Consider the following 18,978-nt stretch of genomic DNA (forward strand, 5'->3'; position numbering starts at 1 on the left):
ACGAGAATGTCATCAATACTTGAATGAAGCCTGTAGCAACAATACCTAGCCATATCTGATTGTTGCACAATGGTGACAATGTAGGGAATGATCCAATTGTCCTCATGTTCACACTGACCCATCCCAATCTCCTCAAGAAATGCACTTACCCATTGTGCAAGCATCAGATGCGGCTGCGCATTTTCTTTTTCCAGTCAACTTGTGAATGCGGTTTCATTTATTGCTCTCTGATTGGCTGTTGGAAAGTTACGGTGCTGTAATTGTGAGAATATCTTGTTTGTGCTGTACGTTAGGTTAGGTTAGGTTAGATTAGATTAGAAAGCAGGAAACTTGCGCTAAAAAATAGAAAATCGGACATTCTCACAATCACAGCACCGTAACTTTTCAACAGCCAATCAGAGAGCAAGAAATGAGACCTTATTCACAAGTTGACTAGAAAAAAAAATCCCGACATGCGCCGCAACTGACAATGCTCACTGTTTCATAGCACATGCAAGGTGTTATCACCTCTTCCTGGCAGTGTTGCCACTTCTAAATTTACAACCAATGTTTTTTCGGAATATTGCACTAACTTAAAGGCTATTTACAAATATACTTAATTGGTAAGTTTATTGGTAATATTACTGATGATATCGGACAAAATCCCTGGAACCTGCCCCATCTCGAATAATAAAGAAGAGGTTTGCTGTGGATATGAGGGGAAATAGAGGAGGCCATTGTAAAATAAAGTGAAAATAATTTTCCGTGTGTTCGCGGAGCCCTGAGGCTCGGCATGGGTTACACAGAGCCTCCGTGACGCTTTCCGTAAAACATCTCACGTGTCACCTTCTTACTTGCAAAGTCGCCATAGCAACCAGTTCTGAACATCCCGAGAACATTTAAAGTACTTCCCAAATGTAATGCACGAGAAACTACAACATTACGCATGGGGTAAACGATCGGTTCGCAGATGAAGACACGCCTCGCACAGCCTGACTGAACGTCAATATGAAAATCTTATTGATCTGACATCTCACACTTCTAAAACGACCATTTGGATGAATTTTGATGTAGCATCCAGAAACTATTCTCATGTTTATCACGTAAAGCGGTGAGCTTTTCTGTCTCAGTACGTATCTGTGCGAAATTGGTTTCTGAACGTACCTTTCCACAAAATCAAAGTGTCGCACAGACTGGACGCACGAAACGAATCTCTTTAATTTAAGGGTTTCTCATTCACACATATATGTGGTAAAGTCGCGGGAATTGAGTTTTGTGGGTTTCTTACAACCCAGTCGAGCATCGTGCGTTAAAAATAATGTACACTTGCATCATTGAACGTTTCAAGGTTAAACAAGTTATCGTTAAGAAAAGTGCAAACTACTTTTGCTGCACCCTGTACATGACCGTTGAAATAGCAAGGGTTTAAAACAGACATGAGACTGCAACTCTCCTCCATAGATCCGGGATGTGAAAGAACTTTGTAAGGAAAAGAAACAAGCGCACTCGTCACACTGAGGTCAGTAATTGAAACGTTTTTCTTACGAATACCTACCATACAGTTGTAAGAGCATTGTTTGATTTTTACTTGATGCCTAGAACATCATAAATACTGAAAGTGTATGTACAGGGTGTCTACCAGTTAAGAATGTTAGTCAAGAAATAAACATGTAGGTGAAGGAAGTCCAGAACAAGTAGATTTTTTTCCAGTATTGTGAATTTACATTGTTATATAAAGGGTGTTTTTTAAGAGTGATTGAACTTTCGATAGGGATAGCTGTCATTTGTTTTGTTTTGATGACGTGTTGTTTTGTCATTTCATATCAGTGCACATTGGCAAATGATCATGGAAAGACTGACGCCGCAACAACGTTTACAAATTGTGGAAATATATTTCCAAAAATCAATGTTCTGTTCGCCAAACGTATAGAGCACTTCGGAAATATCGGTGCTGTCAGTGAATTGGCCTCCAAGATCATGGGACCTAACGCCACTGGATTATTTTCTTTGGGATATCTAAAGTCTCTGGTTTATGCTGATAAACCAGCAACAATTGACGCTTTGGAAGCCAACATAACTCGTGTTATTAACGACATACGTCCCCAATTACTTGAAGAAGTGGTTCAAAATTGGACTGATCGAATCCGGTTCATCACAGCTAGTCGTGGTGGACATATACCGGAAATTATTTTCAAAAAGTAAATGTCAGAAAGCTATCTTTCAAATAAAAACACAATTGGCTTCAAACTTATTCTTTTATGTGTTTTATTTCAATTCAAAGTTCTATCACTCTAAAAAAAACAAAAAAACACCCTATACCTGTTCTGTGATTTGATCAAATTGAATATTTGAAAATCCAAAATCGTGCATTAAAGCAAGTCAAAATCTCTTGTTAAAGTACAGCTTCAGTTTTCATCTTAACCAGCCTTGTGGTAAGGGTTTTTCATTGAATAAAAATATATATTATCTTAATTTCCAGCTATACTTAAGTGGGGTGCGATTAAGTATGTTAAGAAACAGGAAAAAAAGGCCAAGAAAAAGGAAATAATTTTGGATTTGTTATTTGGGTAGACACCCTGATGTTAGCTTAAACCAGTGCTTCTCACAAACGTAATTCCCGAATTCTCATTGGCTGTAAAAATACAATTTCGCTCTGACGGCCATAGAAAAAAATGTTTGGGCTCCGCGACCTCCTCGTCTTTGAGCGAAAAGGGCTCCGCGGTTTGAAAAGGTTGAGAACCGATGTACTGTGTATTGAGTACTCTTGAAAAAATTGACGATTCTGGAAAACTCAAGGAACATTTATTTAGAGTTAATGTGGGAACCTTGTACTAGGCAGAAGAGCGAAGTAAAATAAAACACACAATCGATCAAAATGTAGAGAATTCTCTTTTCTCTTGTCCACTCCTTTCAGAGATCAACTTCCTTCACGTGCATCAGAATCTCTCCATCTTTCCCCACGCACCTCTCACAGCCTTGGAGGAGAGGAGCTCGTACCTCCACAGCTGTCAGACGCATGATTCGTCTGTGCTCTTCCTTAAAATCATTTTTCAATGCCTCATGGGAAATTCTTTGCAGTCTGCAGCCAGGATCGATATTATCAGGTCCTTTTTTCCTTTTCTTTTCCTCTTCTGTGTGGCCTTTCCTCCACGCGCAGCCAGGCGCAACACACTCAGGTTAATTCCTCTCCAGCGACAAATAAAACAGTTGAGGATCGGAGAATCTCCCGCTCTTAACAATAGGCAAACATCCCGCTCTTCTGTACGTCACTTCCGCTTCCGTGGAAACGTTGGGTTGTAGAGAAATCAAGGACCGTTTGTAACTTTTCTTTGTTTTTTCTTCTCCCGCGTGCTCAAACAGAAACTATTCGCTACGGTCTGAGGGAGTTTTTCCCCCAGCATCTCAAAGGAAGTTCTTAGTTTTCTCCAGTCCTTTGAGGTCGCGTCCAAATGTTAATGGACTTCGTGCAAGACGATACTTAAGGTAGCATCGAATTTCTCTGCTCCCTTGCCCCACTGCCTCTCGTGAAGATGATGTGTCGTAACTGTTACCAGGGACATTCGCTTGGAGGAAATAGGTCGCTGTTACTAGCTGGAAACTTGCAAAAGGGTGACAGTTTCTGACTAGCTGGGAACGTGACCGTATGACGTTAAAATGCGTTTTTATTATTATTTTTATTCTTAGTATTAAACTAAGCTTTGCTTTGTAGCTACAGTTCGATTGAGATAAATTGATATCAAATATTATTATTTATTTGAGAAATCCTGAATACAGAGAGAATCCATTTTATATCAGGATATCAACATAGAAAAATAGAAATTAACAAATGAGAAGTACGCACACATATGTAACAAGAATAAAAAACAATAACTAGGAAATAACAAATATTAATTACTCTTCAGCTGCTTGATGCACGCATTTCTGAAAGCCTGCTTAGATAGATGGAAGCCTGGAGGATCATTTAGTGTATTGTACCTTGTTTGTAGCCTATAGAGAAATGACCTTTTTTTCTAGGGATAGCCTTGAGGCTTTTGTATAAAAGAAGTTGTTGCATTTGCTGTTATTATACATTTTTAATGTATGAAGGAAAGAATAACCAATTACCTTTTGTTTCTTTTATTACAGAAGAAAACTAAGAAATAACTTCACAAAAAAATGTAAAGGTTCACACTGATTCGCTGGTGGTTCTTGGTTTACATGAGTAATCCCAATACAAGAGTTGACACCAGTACTTTAGATTATCTTGGTAAAAGAAATATAAGAAAAAATCACTCTCATATATTTATAAAAATAACAAATTTAACCTTTTTACTTGCGATTACCTTGCCGGCCTTTAGAAAGAATTAGCGCTTTTCAAACTTTAGTGGGATTTTTTCATCAGAAGGTCAAGCTTGGCCAAGTTCTCGACACTAGAGACCACTTCACTAAAATCCTCGTTGTTCCATCTTCTTTTCCCGATGAACCTCGGTGTCTTGTCGCTGGAGAAATTCGCTCTCTGGAACCTCGGCTTCACTGACTGAAAATCTGCAAAACTGCTGCAGACAGAGTTCACTCCCGCATGATCTCTCTTCCGGAGAGCCTTGATGCCAATTTAACGTTTCTAGTGCCTCTGCAAACAACGGCGGACTAGCGTGGTCTTCCGACTGCAGACTCTACTTTACCACTTCGCCAGAAGAAAATGTCCACGGAGGTCTGCAAAACTCAACAGACAGAGCACTAACTTGCGCGACCACCTTCCCGTCAAAATCTCCGCACCAACTGCTGCAACTACTCCACGCCAAAATCCACGAGCGCTTAATTCCCTTTGTGTACCGGACTCGGTCTATTATCTGAAAAAGTGGTGCTTCGATTCCTTTTGCTTCTTTCTTCCCGGAACGTTCTGTAAACAATCGGTTACAAGAGATTCTGACTGGCTGGGGGGGGGGCGTGACCGTTTCCGACTGGCTGGGGGGGGCGTGACCGTTTCCGACTGGCTGGGGGGGGCGTGACCGTTTCCGACTGGCTGGCGGGGGCACGTGACCGTTTCCGACTGGCTGGCGGGGGCACGTGACAGTTTCCGACTGGCTGGCGGGGGCACGTGACAGTTTCCGACTGGCTGGCGGGGGGACGTGACCGTTTCCGACTGGCTGGCGGGGGGACGTGACAGTTTCCGACTGGCTGGCGGGGGTACGTGACAGTTTCCGACTGGCTGGCGGGGGGACGTGACAGTTTCCGACTGGCTGGCGGGGGGACGTGACAGTTTCCGACTGGCTGGCGGGGGGACGTGACAGTTTCCGACTGGCTGGCGGGGGGACGTGACAGTTTCCGACTGGCTGGCGGGGGGACGTGACAGTTTCCGACTGGCTGGCGGGGGCACGTGACCGTTTCCGACTGGCTGGCGGGGGCACGTGACCGTTTCCGACTGGCTGGCGGGGGCACGTGACCGTTTCCGACTGGCTGGCGGGGGCACATGACCGTTTCCGACTGGCTGGCGGGGGGACGTGACCGTTTCCTACTGGCTGGCGGGGGGGGACGTGACCGTTTCCTACTGGCTGGCGGGGGGGGGACGTGACCGTTTCCGACTGGCTGGCGGGGGGGGACGTGACCGTTTCCGACTGGCTGGCGGGGGGGACGTGACCGTTTCCGACTGGCTGGCGGGGGGGACGTGACCGTTTCCGACTGGCTGGCGGGGGGGACGTGACCGTTTCCGACTGGCTGGCGGGGGGACGTGACCGTTTCCGACTGGCTGGCGGGGGGACGTGACCGTTTCCGACTGGCTGGCGGGGGGACGTGACCGTTTCCGACTGGCTGGCGGGGGGACGTGACCGTTTCCGACTGGCTGGCTGGGGGGGAACGTGACAGTTTCCGACTGGCTGGCTGGGGGGGAACGTGACAGTTTCCGACTGGCTGGCTGGGGGGGAACGTGACAGTTTCCGACTGGCTGGCTGGGGGGGAACGTGACAGTTTCCGACTGGCTGGCTGGGGGGGCACGTGACCGTTTCCGACTGGCTGGCGGGGGGACGTGACAGTTTCCGACTGGCTGGCGGGGGGACGTGACCGTTTCCGACTGGCTGGCGGGGGGACGTGACAGTTTCCGACTGGCTGGCGGGGGGACGTGACAGTTTCCGACTGGCTGGCGGGGGGACGTGACAGTTTCCGACTGGCTGGCGGGGGGACGTGACAGTTTCCGACTGGCTGGCGGGGGGACGTGACAGTTTCCGACTGGCTGGCGGGGGGACGTGACCGTTTCCGACTGGCTGGCGGGGGCACGTGACCGTTTCCGACTGGCTGGCGGGGGCACGTGACCGTTTCCGACTGGCTGGCGGGGGGGACGTGACCGTTTCCGACTGGCTGGCGGGGGGGACGTGACCGTTTCCGACTGTTTGGGGGGGGACGTGACCGTTTCCGACTGTTTGGGGGGGACGTGACCGTTTCCTACTGGCTGGCGGGGGGGGACGTGACCGTTTCCGACTGGCTGGCGGGGGGGGACGTGACCGTTTCCGACTGGCTGGCGGGGGGGACGTGACCGTTTCCGACTGGCTGGCGGGGGGGACGTGACCGTTTCCGACTGGCTGGCGGGGGGGACGTGACCGTTTCCGACTGGCTGGCGGGGGGACGTGACCGTTTCCGACTGGCTGGCGGGGGGACGTGACCGTTTCCGACTGGCTGGCGGGGGGACGTGACCGTTTCCGACTGGCTGGCGGGGGGACGTGACCGTTTCCGACTGGCTGGCGGGGGGACGTGACCGTTTCCGACTGGCTGGCTGGGGGGGAACGTGACAGTTTCCGACTGGCTGGCTGGGGGGGGACGTGACAGTTTCCGACTGGCTGGCTGGGGGGGAACGTGACAGTTTCCGACTGGCTGGCTGGGGGGGAACGTGACAGTTTCCGACTGGCTGGCGGGGGGACGTGACCGTTTCCGACTGGCTGGCGGGGGCACGTGACCGTTTCCGACTGGCTGGCGGGGGCACGTGACCGTTTCCGACTGGCTGGCGGGGGGGACGTGACCGTTTCCGACTGTTTGGGGGGGGACGTGACCGTTTCCGACTGTTTGGGGGGGGACGTGACCGTTTCCTACTGGCTGGCGGGGGGGGACGTGACCGTTTCCGACTGGCTGGCGGGGGGGGACGTGACCGTTTCCGACTGGCTCGCGGGGGGGGACGTGACCGTTTCCGACTGGCTCGCGGGGGGGGACGTGACCGTTTCCGACTGGCTGGCGGGGGGGACGTGACCGTTTCCGACTGGCTGGCGGGGGGGGACGTGACCGTTTCCGACTGGCTGGCGGGGGGGACGTGACCGTTTCCGACTGGCTGGCGGGGGGACGTGACCGTTTCCGACTGGCTGGCGGGGGGACGTGACCGTTTCCGACTGGCTGGCGGGGGGACGTGACCGTTTCCGACTGGCTGGCGGGGGGTCGTGACCGTTTCCGACTGGCTGGCGGGGGGACGTGACCGTTTCCGACTGGCTGGCTGGGGGGGAACGTGACAGTTTCCGACTGGCTGGCTGGGGGGGGACGTGACAGTTTCCGACTGGCTGGCTGGGGGGGAACGTGACAGTTTCCGACTGGCTGGCTGGGGGGGAACGTGACCGTTTCCGACTGGCTGGCGGGGACACGTGACAGTTTCCGACTGGCTGGCGGGGGCACGTGACCGCTTCCGACTGGCTGGCGGGGGCACGTGACCGCTTCCGACTGGCTGGCGGGGGCACGTGACCGCTTCCGACTGGCTGGCGGGGGCACGTGACCGCTTCCGACTGGCTGGCGGGGGCACGTGACCGCTTCCGACTGGCTGGCGGGGGCACGTGACCGCTTCCGACTGGCTGGCTGGGGGCACGTGACCGCTTCCGACTGGCTGGCTGGGGGCACGTGACCTCTTCCGACTGGCTGGCGGGGGTACGTGACAGTTTCCGACTGGCTGGCGGGGGTACGTGACAGTTTCCTACTGGCTGGCGGGGGGAACGTGACCGTTATCGACTGGCTGGCGGGGGGAACGTGACAGTTTCCGACTGGCTGGCGGGGGGAACGTGACCGTTTCCGACTGGCCGGGGACGTGCAAGACTGTGACCGTTTCTGAAGTGGTGACCTCTCTTCCACGTAGCGTACCCCGCAACCGAAGGTTCCAAGTTCGAATTTTTTGTGTTAAGTCCACTCTATGCACACATGCCTGGAATCTCTGTAGGAAGAAAACGAATCGAGTCCTCTGCGCCAGTAGTGACTCGAGGGGGCTCGAGCAATGGACGCGTGAGAGGGGAAGTAAAAACGCGACTGCAAGTACGAACAGTTTGCAGGAGCGCGCACTATTTTGCTCCGCCCACTGGCTTTCTCCCCTTCACTACCATTATGCGCGGCCTTACACCAGAGATTCCAGTGACAGTCTGTCGGCCAATCAGGACTCAACCTGTAGCTTAAAATGGAATCCGAACAACTATAGCAGGCATGTTCAACTTCAATCAAGTAGGGATCTACTTTTTATTGTCCCAACAGGCAGTGAGCTACTATTAATAGTTATGCACCGTAGGGAAAATATACAAATAACACAATAAATAATACAATAAAAGTAATATGTGTTGAAATGAAATGGCTTCCCAGTTTTAGGGGATCTGTCATGTTGGAACGTTGTTTACTCTTCGTCATTTTTAGATAAGAGAACGCCGATTCACAGCAATATGTTCACCGGTCGATCGCGATCGACGCATTGGACATGCCTGCACTACAGCATATACCTGTAGTGAATAGACTTCTGGAGCTATTGATTACAATATCAGTGAAGACTGGCTCCAGGTTCGAGTCCTGGCTCAATGATTACAAGTAAGGAAAATACAAATACGTAGTACACACTCGAAATTGCATTCATGCAAGCAACAAAGATCTTGCGCCTGAATCCACGACATAACCACCTAAGGGCAGTGTTGCCATAATCTGAGGACAACATTTCCCTTTGCAACGGGCAAAATTTCCCTTTTTCCTCCAATTATCCCTTCCAATTTATCCCTTTATCTAAAGAAATCATTTAATTATAATAAAAATTAGTAGTATTTTCGTTGACCCATGTTCGCATGCATGAAAAAAGTTTAATTAAGCACATACATGTTTGAAGCAAACCTCCTCGCAGGGAAGATGCTCCAGGTTCAAAGCTTGTCCAGGGCCTCCCCGATGGCGTAGTGGTAACGTCGTCGCCTTGTAATCAACGGGTCCTTGGTTCGTTATGAGGTGAAAGCATAGAAAGCACAGGGCACAGGGGTTCGGATCCCTTTTTAAACGCCCAGTCCCAATTAACCTTTCCGCGCATAAAGTGGACTTAAGACAATAATTCAATCAAACCCTGTCCATTCATCCACTCTATATCCATCCTTGTGTGGGTTTGTGTGTACGATACAGCTTTGTGAGTTTTGCTCATTTATGTACACTATATTATCTCGTTCATCGCAACCTCGCACAAGAAACCCTCCCCTTGCCATAAAGTAATTACACAGGCTTCCCATCTTTAAATGGAATAAGGATAGCTAGCACGGCCGTGGGAAAAAAACTAATAAAGTGCGAAAACCAACTCATCTGCCTGAAGTAGCAAGAGAAAAACGTTAAGTCAAGTTTTCCATGCGTACGAAATTGAATTCTGCGTTCTTTTCCCTCATGCGCTGAAGCAGTTACGCCTGCAGAGGAATGCAAGTGATGAGATTCTCACAGAGCCACTCGTTTACTCCCTCCTCCCCAAGGTTCTTGGCGGTTTCATCTCGACCGCAACCTTGGTTCTGCATCCATCCTCCACCCTGCGTGCATTTTGAGCTTAGCGCCTGGCGTTTCTGCAACCGGCCTCACGTTACGGTTGTGTGGGTTGCATAACTTGCAGGAAAGGTGGGTGAAAATTACATCTCGCGGATGGAGGATGCTTCTGAATAAACAATGGGAAATCGAAAGGTGGCTATGGGATTTCCGGCAGTGTGTGGGGAAAACAGTGGAATGAACACGGCGTGATTGTATTGTTGCTGATTCATTGTTTGACTTCAAAATGGGGAAATGCGGAATAATCCTATCCTGTCCCCCTCATGTTTTTCATTTTAAATTTCGTTACTAACATGGAATTCTTTTTCTGTAGATTTTTTTTCTCTTTTTTGAATCGCTACGGTGAAGTTGAATGATGAGGTGAAATGAACCTAAGAAAATGCTACAACTCTTAACTTATCCCTGTCTCCTTGTAATCAAATCGTCCAGGGTTCGGTTACACTTGGCGGCACATTCGAGCATATTGAGGTGTTTATAAGACAGATTTCAACCTTTCTTCCACGTAAGTACACATTGAAAATTGCATCCGTAACAGACAGATTAGTCTCTGGCGTCTGGATGCAATAGCCAGTTGAATTTTTGTGAGGTATGTGTTTTGTGCAATGTCCATTTCTTCTTGCGATTGTCCTTCGTCGATAATTATCAACATTCATCTTCATCTTCACGATTAGCCAAAAGTGGCAAAAAAGTGAAGTAAAATGAAGGAAGACAATTATTTAAATCATCCCTCTCCTCTTCCTCTCTGTCTCTATCCTCTTCCTCTTTTTATCTCTTTCTCCTCTTTCTCCTCTTTCCATCTCTTTCTCCTCTTTCCATCTCTTTCTCCTCTTTCCATCTCTTTCTCCTCTACCCCTCTATCTCTCCTCTACCCCTCTATCTCTTCCCCTCTTGCTCTATCTTCCCTCTCCCTCTTTATCTATCTTTTATCTCCATCTCCTCTCCATTTCCTCTTCTCTCCACCTTTCTCATCCATCTGTTCTTTATCTCGTCTCACTTTTCTCTATCTCGTCTCACTTTTCTCCATCTCCTCTCTCTTCAAATTCCTCTCTCTCTCTCTCTCTCTCTTCAAATTCCTCTCTCTCTCTCTCTCTCTCTCTTCAAATTCCTCTCTCTCTCTCTCTTCAAATTCCTCTGTCTTTAATGTTAATGGGTAAAACGTCATTTGTGTAAATTCACACATTTTGCGTTCTGGGTGTCTTCACCCAGTTGTGCATCTTGTTGAAGTGTCTTGTCTCGTTAATCTCATCTCGAGACAGTCTCTGTACCGACCGTACTCCTCTCATTATCCAGGATTTGAACCAATAGCCTCCGACCTCGTAGCGCGCTACTCTAACCACTCCAACACGGAACCTTGACTTAGTGACCTACATTTAAGGAGACCAACACCCTTGCATTCACTTGGCCACCCATTGCTACCACGCGTGCACAAAGATAAATGTTCATTTCTGAGGTTTCACGAAACTTTTTTTCTCACCTTCCCACATTCAGAACTTTTTTTCTGCAATACCAGTTTGAATTGCATCATTATCCGGATCTGTGAGAGCGTGGGTTCGTCATCCCTCTGACCTTTCGCAGTCATCGATCCAACGACCCGGAATGGCCAATCTACGAGCATCAATATTTCAGGTATTGCTAAACCACGTTTTCTTCCTTTTCAAAGGATGGAAAAATGATATTGGTTGGAGTGAGTGAACCTGGAGAGAGATATGGGGAACTTGTCTGAGCATCACATACTTATTTCATCTATAGGATTGAGCTCTCCTCTTGAGATTTATTACGTTTGACGGACGTCGTATTGGAAGTGCCCTTTCATTCATTTATATATTTTGATGTACACTCTGTCCACATAAAGTAGCTCGTACTTCAACTGTTCATCATAAAATATGCCACTTTATGTGAATAGGAGTGTACCAAAAGTACATTATTACTTCTCTCTTTCTCTTTGAGGTAGAAACAGTGCGTCTTCTCTCCCTACATTTTGCAGAGGCTCTGGCGTGTGGACTTATAGCTAATTTAATCCTCTGTGGAACTTCTGCTGTCTGTGTGTGTGTGTGTATTTCTGATTGTACAAGTACTTTTATCTTACCACTCAACCTCATCGTCGTTGTTAGCCAATAATGGCAGAAATGCGACGCTAAATAACAAAAAATGAATCAATCAAAAACCTCAGAATGAGGTAGTGATTACTGATTGCTGAACTCGCGATATCGCCACCGACGGTCCCAGGTTCGAGTCCTGACGGAGCCATGTGCGTTTCTTTGTGAGTATCCCATTATCAGTTTCGTCTAATCATCCTCATCGTTGCGATTAGCCTAGAGTGTTACCATATACATAAATTAAGAAGAATAACGAATGTAAATGCTAACAATCAAACCAGACCATCAGGCACTTTCTGCGACACGAATCAAAAGATTCAGGGCATTAAACAAAATTGGAACAAAAAAGATACCTGTTCGGATAAAACAAAGATTACAAGAACAATTATGGCAACCTTACACACTGCCACCTGTGAAACAGCCAGAGTCATGTTCATGCTTTCAATATTATGTCCTGCAGATCAACCATGACACGTTCCAACATCTCGAAAGCCGACTTACAAACGCATTGCATTTCAGGTATCCCACTCAGGAGGTAGAGACAATTAAACAGGTAACTTAACAGCGATTACTTTGATAAAATGCCGCAATATCAACTGTGTGTTGCAAGCCATTCCACCAATCCAAGTTTCGAAAATGCCTTAGATTTGTTAAATGAGTCGGCAAGTGTAGCCAACATCTTGAGGGAAACTTTAAAACTCCCGCTTGATTGAGACGCATTCAAGTTGTTAAAATTACCTCAGTTTCGTTACTAGCTGTTTGGTAACTCATATTAATGCGATTTTCTTCTAGGTTTGTTGTTTTTGGTCCTTAAAAGACGTAACTTAGGTCGAGACATGTGGGTTGGCAACACTCTTCATTAATGCAGTAGTATCCAAACTTTGCCCCTCTTATATTCTTAAAAGGAACTAACTTTAGTTCCATATCCAGTGAGTTGGCAACACCAATGTTAATGAAATTATGACCTAACTTTGCTGTTTGTTGTTAAAATTACCTCAGTTTCGTTACTAGCTGTTTGGTAACTCATATTAATGCGATTTTCTTCTAGGTTTGTTGTTTTTGGTCCTTAAAAGACGTAACTTAGGTCGAGACATGTGGGTTGGCAACACTCTTCATTAATGCAGTAGTATCCAAACTTTGCCCCTCTTATATTCTTAAAAAGCCCCAACTTTAGTTCCACAAACAGTGAGTTGGCAACACCCACATTAATGCAATTACGCCGAAGCACCTTGAAGTGGAGGACCCGAACGAGATGAAATAATGAGCAGAAAGGGTCGGTAGGGACACACACACAGAGAGAGAGAGAGAGAGAGAGAGAGAGAGAGAGAATAACCGACAGGAAATAAAAGGAAGAGGCGCTATGCTGCTTGATTCAGCCCTTCAAGGTCAGCATGTTCCTTAGTACCTCTTTCGGAACACAGAGGGCAGGCATGTCGCATAAAGACATGTATAAATTTCGATGCGCAGACATGGCGGAAGGGGACATCGAAAATTCCGGTGGCGTTTCCTTTCTCTGTTCGTTAAGGAACTTTGCGAGTGGCCCGTCTCTGTCTTTCCGTCTGTCTGTGGGTGTGTGAGAGTGCGAGAGGGAGAGGGGTTGCTTTCGCCGTCTTGAATTCCAAAGGGTTCTTTAAAAATTCAGGATAGTCGCCGAAAAGTCGTGACCCGACTATCAAGGTAAGACGTTAGAAAGAGACGTACAAAATGATGGATGCAGATATGAAATGGAATTTCCTATGCTAATTCCCCACCCAGAGATAAGAAAACAATAAAGGATATTTCCTCTCATTACGTATAAGGTAAATCTCTGATGTCCGATACGTAAGTGGATCGATCAATCTATTTTTTATGCCGCATGTTTGCAACCACACAAGATGGATTCATGGTTGCCAGTGACATGTATATTTTCATTCTGAAAATGAGAAAAAATCTTGTGTACCCTGCGGATAGACTGTGCAACCAATGACTGCAAGAGCAGGTCATTTTGGAATGGATACTTCTGGTTGACACACGACGCTTCCGCCGAAGGTATAGGGTTCGTGTGTTCGTAGTGTGTTTCTCTACAAGTGTCGTTTCATCAATTTCGTACAAACGTCACTCGCCTTCATCGTTGCTATTAGCGTAAAGAAGCACAAATGCAACGGAAGCTTGTGAAGTTGTCCCTGCTTTTACCTTAAACTGTTTTTTTTTTTGCTCTGTTCCTGTATCTGTACCCTTCTTACCCTTTTTCTTAGCTTGATAGCGTGTCACCAATGACGCAGTGGCTACGCTGTCGACGTGTAATCAAAAAGTTCCGCGTTCGATCAGCGATGGAGGCACATTGCACAGTGGTTCGGATCATACTTTAAACTCTATCCAGTCCCCGATTAACTTAGCTGAACATAAAATGGATTCAAAATTTTTCTTGCTCTTTGCCTCTCGTCATCTTTCAGTTTTCCTTTAGGCCAGCTTTGCTCCCTGGACATAATTCAGCATTGCCCGCTCGTCATATTTCAGCTTTGTCCCCTCGTCATATTTCACCGTTGTCCTCTTTACATCTTTCAGATTTTTCCTCTTCACATCTTTCAGCTTCGTCCTCTTTACATCTTTCAGCTTTTCGCTCTTTACATCTTTCAGCTTTTCCCTCTTTACGTCTTTCAGCTTTTCCCTCTTTACGTCTTTCAGCTTTTCCCTCTTTACGTCTTTCAGCTTTTCCCTCTTTACTTCTTTCAGCTTTTCCCTCTTTACTTCTTTCAGCTTTTCCCTCTTTACATCTTTCAGCTTTTCCCTCTGTACATCTTTCAGCTTTTCCCTCTGTACATCTTTCAGCTTTTCCCTCTGTACATCTTTCAGCTTTTCCCTCTGTACATCTTTCAGCTTTTCCCTCTGTACATCTTTCAGCTTTTCCCTCTGTACATCTTTCAGCTTTTCCCTCTGTACATCTTTCAGCTTTTCCATCTGTACATCTTTCAGCTTTTCCATCTGTACATCTTTCAGCTTTTCCATCTGTACATCTTTCAGCTTTTCCATCTGTACATCTTTCAGCTTTTCCATCTGTACATTATGACGAGACTAGGCTGGAGAGACTTTCCCGCACCTATAGTGTCTCACTACCAAGATCCAATCACATTAAATCCCAACTCAAACATTTCACGACACCGTATTTCAGACACCCCCGTCACGTAGCGCACGGATACGCAGCATTGTGATTGTCCTAGCGAACCAATCCGCAACAACCTTGATTAAAAAAAAAATCACTACCAAACGTTTAGGTATTTTTGTTACTCGATTTTCCCTGTTTCTTGTGACCCTAATTCCAAATATTCAGAGTATCCCAGAAACTCAAACGTAAGCCCGTTATAGTATCAGTTTCATGCTAATTGAATAGCCCTCATGAGCCCCTGGTAAGGTATACAATCAGGATTATCCAATTTGAACCTCAAATTTATAAACAAACCTCGCACATGTGCTCAAATCAACAGGACCTGGTTGTGTTACATTTGAAAGAGATTTGCATAACCCCGTATATTGCTGCTTAGAAATGTGAGTATCGTGAACCTTTTGTTATAGACTTCTCACATACCCTGTTTCTACAATGCATTTATTAAGATGGAACATTAAAAAACTCTGCATGACCACTGCATATACGGAACTCTTTCCTGCTGTAAGTAAAGTTCAACATTAGCATACATGAATATATAGTATCAAGTAATTTTTGGAATGTTGAAACAAAGACAAATTCCTGATTTCCAGTGTTTAAATTACATGCCTGTTTATTTAAGATAAACCAAAAAGAAAACTTACAAGAATAACGTTCATTTCTCACTATGAAAATATATTTATGTATATTCTGTTAGCTTATCATTATATCTGACTCGACAAGCTACAGTGCTTAACTGGCTCAAATTTACTCTTTACAATCGCCAGTTTTAACAAAACACATGTGACTTTGATGTCAATTATTTAACTGTTGACGTGTTTGCATATTTGAATAAACAAAATTGTTTAATAACACGCTCACCAGGCGAAACAATCAGTCCGATACATAGAATAATGGACCCATGCGATTATAAATCTTTTGGGCGGCGTGCACTATCCACATTTGAAAAATTGCACCCACTCTTGAATGTATTTCTTTAACCGGTATGACGTCACTTAACAGACAATAAAAGAAAGAAACAATCTTTCGGTATCAAGCCACTTATTCGAAAATAACCATGCCGGTTCAGTACATATAGCATCAGCCGACTATAAGACTGCCAATTATTTAGCAAATGGCGTCGTTAGCCATCATCCTACAACCATGAGGACTCGTGCACATGCATAACGACAATAGCTTTCATCACGGAGCACAAAAATGCTAGCATTTGTAGTACGTGTAACTACGGTAGATCTACCTTATACGCACTTAGATACAAGCTCAGATACCGGTATACGAAAAGTCACTTCAAAGAATGTCATTCTACTTACGAGCTCCTGAAGCGAGGAAGGAAAGACATGCTGTCGTTCCGTTCATTTTTCAAGCATGTCATTATTACCTGACGTTGAATTCCCGGTAATTTTACCAACAACTGCTCTTCGATGTCTTGTGATCCTTTATTAGCATAGTACGGAAGCGTACATCTGTGCTAATTGCAAAGATTCTTCATTTTATTCCTCACGATAACATCGTTCGTGCACAATCCTTATGCATTTTCCCTCGAGTTCCATCATCCCACACATTCCTCCATCTCCATTGTTTCCCTTCCGGTCCTGCTCCCCTGTTCCTTTGTCCAACCATTCGGCACTTCCGCCGAATTGTCCACTCGCAAACACACAATAAGAAAAACTGAAACCTTTAACAATGAATGGTGTGTTAAGGAACTACTACTATGTATACTTCTCTTTTTCTTGCTTTGAACTGATGCCAAGCAACAATTAATAAATGAAACGTAAATAACCCACTGACGTTTTACCAGATTAAACGAATGTGTTTTATGAACACGTCCATGACCGAGATTTAGGCAGAAATATCCCAACTGCAAATACGTACTAACAAATTTGGATATTGTCGCTGTTCACTAATTACCATATGTAACAACTATTGTTTCGCAACGACAATGCTATAAACAGATAACAATGTTTCTTTTCTGTTAAAAAGGTAAGTTTTACTACCAATACGGCTTTTCAAAATAAATATGAGGTTCTTTGCTCACAAGATCATGTGAAGGACATCTCGTGAGAAATTGTCGAACTCGATGATGAATTACTAGCTACGTTCGTGAATTCTCCTCAATTCGAAATATTTTCCTTGCTGGACGAGATAAAAGTTAACTCAATTTAATATTCAAGCAATACAAATGTTGATGAATATATTTCTTATGACAACTAATGTCATAACATCTTTATCTAACTTTTATCTCTAGACTTCAGTCTCTTCCCGCACATTTGCGTTCTATAACTTTATCTCGCCATAATTTTCTTTTTTGCTTGTATCTTACTTTCATTTCCATTTTCCTTTTCTTTGCCTTTTCACTTTTATTTCCCTCACCTTCTCTTTCACACTTTCTCTCCTCTTCTTCCCTTTCCATATCATTATTTCTCTCCTCGCCAGAAATGGGAGGAACGCTCTCGTTGCGAGATGTTGACCCGGAGCTACAGAGTGGATGCTGCGTGGAGACGGCCGTTGTCATGGAGAGCGCACACATGGCTGCTCGTAGGGGCCGGCCCGAACCTTGGCAACCGTTGCCTGCTGGGAGCTTTTAATCTCTGATTCATTTTCCGGGACGACGCCTGAGGAGATTTCTGCTCCCAGCTTCCGGAAAATCAGAATTGCAAAATTAGTGATGCTCCTGTCCTCTCATAGAGTATGGGAAATTGTGTCTAGAGTCCACAGCGGCCGAGCTTTTAACCTGGGAGGGTCATCTGCGGGAACTAACTGAGTTAATGGATCTGGAGGTTCATCATCTCTACAGCGAATACCATTCTCCTTGCAGGAGATGATATTTCCTGCATTTATCTCGCCAGTTCTTCTACCGTAATGACATTTATACGAAGGTCGAACGTTTTTCTTTGGCAGTCTCTTGAGAACTTTCATTAGAGCTGATTGACAGTAACAAGAGTACTTATCTCAGACACCAGAAATGAACGTTTCGCAATTGAGGATAACGTCATGCTATAGCTTATTATATGATACTGAGTCTCATAATCTAAATTCATCCTCTGATCTTATGAGAATTATTAAATCAAGAGGTTTTCTGTGTGTAGGCTGCGTATCATGCATTGGAAAGGATAGAAAAGTTTACGGAAGCCTGATGGTAAGAGACCTGAAGGATGGCCAAGACGAAGCTGGAATGGCAATATTAAGGTGGACTTGAAGGAAATTGGCACTATTCTACCAAGAAAAGAGAAATCGTGTGGGTCTGCCTTAGAATTTTCAGCTCTGAACAAGCAAAGATAGCGCGGGCGATGCTTGTCATGGAATCCTGCCCCTGCGCTGCCTTAATGTACGGCGTTCTACACATTCTCATCTTTATTCAGTGCTAAGTGTCATCATGAAGGGGGAAATCGTACATGGTGAAAGTATACACACTATATTTAACGTTGTTGATGGAAGGGCGGAGCTGAAAGATGCCCTGGTGGGCGGAGCTGAAAGATGCCCTGGTGGGCAGAGCTGAAAGATGCCATGGGGCAGAGCTGAAAGATCTGAAAGATGACGAGGGGGCGAATTGAAAGATGCTATGGGGTGCACGCTTCGAATTAGCCAATCCCTTTAACGGAGGCGTGGACAAGTCTGCTGCATTTCAGAAGTTTTTCCATATTTAGCCGTTCTTGCTTTGTAAAACGAGGCACACTGCCACCACAGGACATCTGTCAACTAACCACAACCATCTTACCCTCTCAATCAACGAGTCCAGGATTTGGATACTCGGTGAAGGCGCACACTGGTTCGGAACCCAATTTACTCTACACGGCCAGTCCTGATTAGCCTATCTGTGCATAAAACGGTCTTAAACTCATAAGGCACTTGGTTGCAGGGGAACGGATATGACGAGTTATTGCTGATGAGTTCTTGAGATACGCATTCGTGCGTAAAGCTTGCCAATAGATGTTCTAAAAACGTCCAATTTAACTAGTCAGCAATTGTATATTACCCTTGGTTTCACTGTCCTTTGACTTGATTAATTTT

The 18,978-nt window shown here is 45.6% G+C and overlaps 1 protein-coding gene across 1 annotated transcript in view; it reads left to right on the forward strand.

The window, feature by feature from the left end:
* LOC145977972 (uncharacterized) overlaps positions 1 to 18,978 on the forward strand; it is a 286,923-nt gene that overhangs the window by 130,644 nt on the left and 137,301 nt on the right. The window lies entirely within an intron of this gene.

The sequence above is a fragment of the Lepisma saccharinum genome, chromosome 24, assembly GCF_977018435.1.
Source record: "Lepisma saccharinum chromosome 24, izLepSacc3.1, whole genome shotgun sequence".
NCBI classification, from domain to species: Eukaryota; Metazoa; Arthropoda; class Insecta; order Zygentoma; family Lepismatidae; genus Lepisma; species Lepisma saccharinum.